We start from the raw sequence: 7,835 nt of genomic DNA on the forward strand, positions 1-7,835 counted from the left end.
ATTTCATGGTCATGGTGTTCTGTTATTATTACATATAGTTCAAACATTGAGATATGTGTCCTCACAAATGCAGTGTGTTTGTAAATGCTCAGTATATGTACATGTTATGTATATGTTATTATAATTGCCATACATACACATGATATAATACTAAATAGTTCAAATAATGAGAATATATGTCCTCACAAGGGTAGTGTGTGTGTGTGTGTGTGTGTGTGTGTGTGTGTGTGTGTGTGTGTTAGTCCTCTGTACAATAAGATCCTAGTTTGGGCTTTATTTTTTTAATATGTCTATATGTATTTATTTTTAATATAAATTTTCTTTCGCTTTATTTTATTTTATTTTAATTTATTATCTATTTGCTGGCAGTTTTTTTAAGAGTTTGGTAATCTTGAGAGCCCACACATATCTGATCCAATGCCCATATAAATAACATTCAAATCGCGGGAACTGCCAGTCCGTTATTCACTACTGCTAGGAAAATTTAATTTAATTTTCTTGATAATATTTTCTTGTAAGTTGCACAGACATGTACCATCTAGATCATCATTGTTTTGGCGATCTAAATATGCAGTTGATTGCTGTTGCCAAAGACGTGTCCATCATTTATTTTGGGGAATGGGGAGGGGGGGAGTATTGTTACCGGCGTGCTCGCGAGACTGTGTGGTTGCAAAAGGTGATGGATCCCTACGGGTCTCTGCGTTCACGTGGCTAAGTTTCTAATAATATCACTAGCTCCGGTTTATGGCCTTTACTACCAGTGCATTCCAATTGTGTAGCAGTTGTCGTTATCGCTGTTATGATTGAAAAAAATATCTGAAGACAGTTCATCAATTTTCGTAACTTTATTGTCTCCTTTACCAAAATATTGTTATTGTTTATTTGTTACAAGTTGTCAATCTGTCTGAGTAGCACTGGCGTATTCGTAAAAACGTATATCCCTTTGCTTGGTGTCCATCCAAATACATGTGTTTTCTGGGGTGTATGGAAAACGAAGACCCTGGAAAACGAAGACCTAAGACCCTGGAAAACTAAGACCCTGGAAAACTAAGACCCTGGAAAACTAAGACCCTGGAAAACTAAGACCCTGGAAAACTAAGACCCTGGAAAACTAAGACCCTGGAAAACTAAGACCCTGGAAAACTAAGACCCTGGAAAACTAAGACCCTGGAAAACTAAGACCCTGGAAAACTAAGACCCTGGAAAACTAAGACCCTGGAAAACTAAGACCCTGGAAAACTAAGACCCTGGAAAACTAAGACCCTGGAAAACGAAGACCCTGGAAAACGAAGACCCTGGAAAACGAAGACCCTGGAAAACGAAGACCCTGGAAAACGAAGACCCTGGAAAACGAAGACCCTGGAAAACGAAGACCCTGGAAAACGAAGACCCTGGAAAACGAAGACCCTGGAAAACGAAGACCCTGGAAAACGAAGACCCTGGAAAACGAAGACCCTGGAAAACGAAGACCCTGGAAAACGAAGACCCTGGAAAACGAAGACCCTGGAAAACGAAGACCCTGGAAAACGAAGACCCTGGAAAACGAAGACCCTGGAAAACGAAGACCCTGGAAAACGAAGACCCTGGAAAACGAAGACCCTGGAAAACGAAGACCCTGGAAAACGAAGACCCTGGAAAACGAAAACCCCGGAATGTTCCTATGACGCCAATGATACACGAATTCGCCCAATATCAGGCATTTACTTTCATTGTGAACTCGTTAACTAACTTCCCCGTACGAATTTCATTGCGAATTCTTCATAATAAATTATTTTCATACACATTTGCGGATATAATCAATGTAAAACCCAGTAGTATGCCAAATTTCATCTTGGTTTCGTTTAATATATAGCGGTGTCTGAACGAACCGACCCCGTTTTGATGTTCAAAGTACTAACAACACTGTGTGAAATTTTAGAACTATCCCACATGCGGTTCAGACGCTATTTCAAATTGAAGTTTCAAAAAAGTGCTTCGAAAGAAACTGAGATAATGGCCGGTTTGCATAATCGGCACGTCGTTGTGGGAACATGCCAAATTGCGGTCACTTTCACAGTCGCTGTTACAATATTTACCAGCTCACATGATAACTATGACATTATGAAGGATAACTGACAAATTAGATAAATGTACGGATAATATGAGAATAGTCGCACTTGAAAGTGCGTTCCGAGAAGTATCATTCAGTGACACTCAGAATGTTCCCGTTATATTGACGTAATCAATGCATGAACAAACAGGGGGCGGTTCTTGCATACATTATATGTTGTGCGAAAGTGACCTTGAAGCCAGGGTACAACGCATTTACATTCTCATCCATAATATCGAAGACACTGCTCCAAATCGGAAAATTTATTAGGTTATTTATATTACAACTAGTGTTACAAAACCGCGGTAAACTGTGCACAAAATCACAACACGCGACCCCTACCACCGGAAATAGTACTGTTATGAAACTTTGGACTCTTATTTAATTTACATATCATCTGTTAATCAGGAACCGCTAAGTGGCGTGAATATGCAAATCATCCCTCAAACATAAATAAAACGTAAACAGCGCTTCATAATAATAATTTAACTATTGGTTTTAATGATTATTTTTAACAAAATATAGATATGAAACCCATCGTACAGGAAAGCCAAAAAAGCAAAAACGGTCAAAAATGAGAAAAAAACTGCATCTTATCCTTAAATGTCCTTGGTTGTCTGTATGAAATTGTAATCTATAAATAAAGTGCGTGATTAAACTTTGTAACCATACATACTTCTAATAAGCACCAAATACCAGTATACGTATTGGAACCGGGAAGGTATTTCTATTGTCTTCGAGGGGCTACAATTGAATTACATCCTCGTGTTGGATTAAATATGTTTGTAGTGAAATTAAGTATATCACGTTAATGAACGAGTTCGCAATTAAATTAAGTACATCACGCTATTATATGAGTTCGCAGTAGAATTATGCATGTCGTTATTATACGAGTACGTAAATAAATCATTACGTATTCACCATAATTAAATGAGGTCGGGACGGAATTGCAAATTCAATCATGTGTCAGTAAAGTTAACTTCGTAGTTCCATTGGACACATTTTAATCAGTAACGTGACAATATACATTTTTATTCTGACATAATTTAATCAATAATCGACTGTCCGACTAACTAAGACGAGAGTTGAAACGTATTTCGTTGTGTGTGTCTTATTTGACTGTAAAGCTTAAGTGACTTCCCCGATCCCGCACCTCAAGGGGACGCCATAGAGAGACGAGACGAGATTCCCCTCTGACAAGTGTGGAGAACCCCGAGGAGAGAGAATTTCCCCCTGAAAGTAATTTCATTTGGTAAATATTTAATAACGTCACGCAATTTATTTAAGAACTCATTTAATAATATGACGTGATTGATTTTTACATATGTTACATATGTTTAGTAAAATGCAATTATACATATACGTATTATTTCGCATTCAATATTACGCACGTTGTGAGTTCACAGCGAAAATAAGTACTTCACGTTGTAATTTCACAATTAAAAGTAGTTAGTTTAATTTATTATGAAGAATTTCGTACGGGAAGTTAGTTCACAATGAAAGTAAATGCCCGATATTGGGCGAATTCGTGTATCATTGGCGTCATAGGAACATTCCAGGGTCTTCGTTTTCCAGGGTCTTCGTTTTCCAGGGTCTTCGTTTTCCATGGTCTTCGTTTTCCAGAGTCTTCGTTTTCCAGGGTCTTCGTTTTCCATACGTTGTAATTTCACAATTACAAGTAGTTAGTTTAATTAATTATGAAGAGTTTCGTACGGGAAGTTAGTTCACAATGAAAGTAAATGCCCGATATTGGGCGAATTCGTGTATCATTGGCGTCATAGGAACATTCCAGGGTCTTCGTTTTCCATGGTCTTCGTTTTCCAGGGTCTTCATTTTCCAGGGTCTTCGTTTTCCATGGTCTTCGTTTTCCATGGTCTTAGGTCTTCGGTCTTCGTTTTAAGTTCCAGGGTCTTCGTTTTCCAGGGTCTTCGTTTTCCATGGTCTTCGTTTTCCAGGGTCTTAGGTCTTCGGTCTTCGTTTTCCAGGGTCTTCGTTTTCCATACACCCGTGTTTTCTGGTTGCCTGCTTGTGTTTTTAAAACTGACCTAATTATGCTACAACTTAGTTGTTAAGCAACGGTGACTGTTGCTGGGCAGACATTCTATTTTGCCCTATATGTAAATTAGTTGGGTTTCGTGGTCAGTGACCTAATGGATGTACTAAATATAATCAGCTCACAATATTTTAGTCCGTGCTGGTCTTTGGACGGCATCAACAGGTATGCTATGATTGACGCAATGTTACACAACTGCAAATTTGAAATTTCTTCGGTACATAGAATTTATTTATTTTAATTATTGCATACTTGATTTGCATTATGCTAACAATTAGATTAACTGCAGTATTAGTACTTTCACTAGCACCTCAAATTGGTAAACTGTGAAAATCGAACAACTTTGGCAGTTCTCATTGTTGGTATTGATATTTTGTTTTTGCCATGTAGATACATTTTCTCTCTGTGATGACCTTTGATAATTCTCACCATTTATTAATGGGATTTTGGATTCTCGTCATTAAACTGTTTTACTTTCACAGGTTTTATTTAAAAATGTCACGCCACCACCATTATATACAGAAATAGAAAACAATGTGATGTCCCACTAGCGAAGTAACTGTGCTTGTTAAAGCGTCACTAAATTGTGAATGTTTTTTGACTAGCCTGGTGCAGTAAATGTGTCTTAGATATAGTGAACATACAGCAAATATGTGAAATTTATATTCAATGTAGCATTTCTTGCAAATTAGATCAAAATGTACACACTGTCCATCACTCATGTTGCCAAATACACATCTAATTCTCACCCCTTGGTTTAAGCCAGGCATGGTGAACACCATGTTTATTCAGATTAAAGAAAATATGGATAATTTGGGCTGACAAGAGAAGTATGAGAAAATATTTAACAAACGGACGCACAGTGCTAACCGGTGTCTGTATTTTTTTTGAATGTTGATTGGGACTATTAAACATATATCAAAGTTTCCCCTAACTAGAAACTAGTCGAATAAATCCTGCAACCCCGAAATGAGGGCTCGAATTCGCTTCACCGCCCGATGTATTTTTGATCGCTGTATGCTAGTTCCAGGTTTATTCAGAATAATCTTTGTAATAACGTTGGTATACTTATAATAGGAAAGCCGCTCGAGAGGCGAGTACACCACTTGATTTGGAATAGTGCACGAACCTATTATGGGTAATAATACACCTGTGCGGAGCGGAAAGACTACTCGACTACTCGGCATTGTCGCCAATGACGGCTACAGTGAGTGTCAAGTGACAATGTTATAATTGTTTCGTACATAAATACTGCATATTTATAATAGTTCAACAATGTTTCTGTTTATATAACATGTTAGAACTCAGCTGTTATTGGTACCCCTTCATTGCAGTAGTAAACACTACTTTAATATCATAGTAAAAAGGGCACTAATATAAACATAATATATAGGCTCCCTGGGTGCCCCCCAGGATCAGTACAAACAGAGGGTGACCAGCTCAGTGGTTATACCATGTATATATATATATATATATATTACTATAGAAGATAGAAGTGGGACAGGGCACTACTCACCGCTCACCGCTCAAGAAGCTCCTTCAAATATAACGTCCAGGTCACGTACACTCTGAAATCCACTATGAAACAACATGATACTATTTGACAATGACTGGAGGTAGAAACCAGAGTGTATGCATGATCATTATTAATGTAAGTGCTGTTTTTTTCGAAACCATAGCTGTAACTTAGCGAGCCTCAGACCAAACATGCCCGGCCCCGTGCCTGGCTGACATATGACAACAGCTTTCAAATTGAAAAAAGCAAACATCGTTACACTATTGTAAACATCACGCAGTGCCTTGTGGGAAACAATATACTATTATTCCTATCACCGTCCCTCAACACCGAGGGACGGTGTTCCTATACACTCACTGCAATCGTCTCTACGCTACTACGAAGAGCAGTCGTTTCAGCGCTCTGCTCACGTGTTACCGGTAGTAATAGGATGACATCATGCACGTAGCTTTGTATAGCCAATTTGATTATTTCTCCCGAAAATGAAATATCGTGCCGTATAACTGGATAGTGTGAATTCGCCTTATAGAGAACACTAGAGAAAACAAATTTGCATTTTGTAGCGTGTTGCACCCCATCTGTTACTCCACCTCGAAAATTCGAGTTGCCACAATTCTTAATAATCACGATATTGCGATTTCCTCTTCTCATTTTCTCTTGCTACTCATATATTCATTCGCACTTTCCAGAATGATATGCCAGTTGATGATGCTCTAGTGATCTGGTTTAGTAATGTTGCAGTTGATTTGTGCCAAACATTACTACTGAAAACTACAATGTCATGATATAATAATAGGGTACAACAACCACCAAAACAAAACCTTGTTGTCAGTGTCATATTTGGGTAGCTGAATGTTTCTTGATAGGTTAGTTGGTGGTCAAATATCACGCATTGTCCAGTGTCACAAGGTTCCAAAATACATATGTCATTTCAGATCATAGTAATGTAATTATTATAAAATTAATTCCATGAAGCATGCAAATTTACAATGATAAATATAACCTGGGCAGAATAATCCCAGCAACGAATTGTGTTGAGTATGTGGGACGTCGATTCCCCACTCAAAGTGAAATGCACGTACGTCTGCTAAATTTAAGTGGAGTAATAAGGGCACCACCAATGTCAACGAACCAACTAATTGCTTACTAAAGAGGATCTACATGCTAATTGTCTGTTATGCTAATTAATGCATGGTATTTAATGAATGGAAAGGCTATTGTCAACGTCTTTCCTGCCACGCAGTTGCTGAGGGAACACATCATTTGGGCTTCGGCCCGGCCCGCTCTTTTATTCTTTGTTAAGAAGTCGCCATAGATGCAGTTTTCTAGTGGATGTCGCCAATGGTTTTGCGAGCTGAGTAAATTTCCTGGGAACTATCAGGGGGAAAATCTTCTCCTCTGAGTTCTCCACACGTGTAAGGGGGGAATATCGTCGTGTCTCTCTATCGCGTCCCCTCGAGATACGGGATCGGGAATGTCAATTAAACTTTACAGTCAAATAGACACACACAACGAAATACGTTTCAACTCTCATCTTAGTCGGTCAGTCGACTCAAGACTCTCCTAGACTGCGTATGTCCTCGTGTACTCGCCAAGACCAACTAAAACAACTTTATTCACTTTCAAAACTTTAACCAATTACAAAGCAGTATTAAGACTCTAAGGCGTGGCCTTCACACATTCGACTTGCACATAGCCAATAACACTAAGTACTGAACACGTCATATCTTTTGATTAATCGTCACTATAATAGTAACTGCGAATACCAACTAGTAGTAGTCCGAATAGCGATGGTTATATCGTAATTAGTTCTAAATCACTGAACCAAGTTCCGTCCAGAACCTCGCATGAACCTAAACTATGACAGATATAACACAGCCATTCACTAGTAATCAACTAATTAAGTCGATTAACAGATACGTGCAAATAATTTTATCATAGAACTGACACATTATTCTAAATCACCTTGCCAAGAAGCCTTTGGTACGTCGAGTGTAACCGGTTCAATGCTCCGTTGCCAGCTGGAATAGGGCATGTCCATCTCCACTTCGACAGCGTGTACAGCAGGTCTACGCTTCCACATGAACTGTCCCGTCGACATGTTATGCATGATAATTATTCCAGAATTATTTTAGAGTCGTAGTGTGTTATTTTGTTCAATGCTCTGTTGGGTTTAA

The sequence above is a fragment of the Saccoglossus kowalevskii genome, chromosome 2 (genome assembly GCF_978046115.1).
Source record: "Saccoglossus kowalevskii chromosome 2, keSacKowa6.1, whole genome shotgun sequence".
NCBI classification, from domain to species: Eukaryota; Metazoa; Hemichordata; class Enteropneusta; family Harrimaniidae; genus Saccoglossus; species Saccoglossus kowalevskii.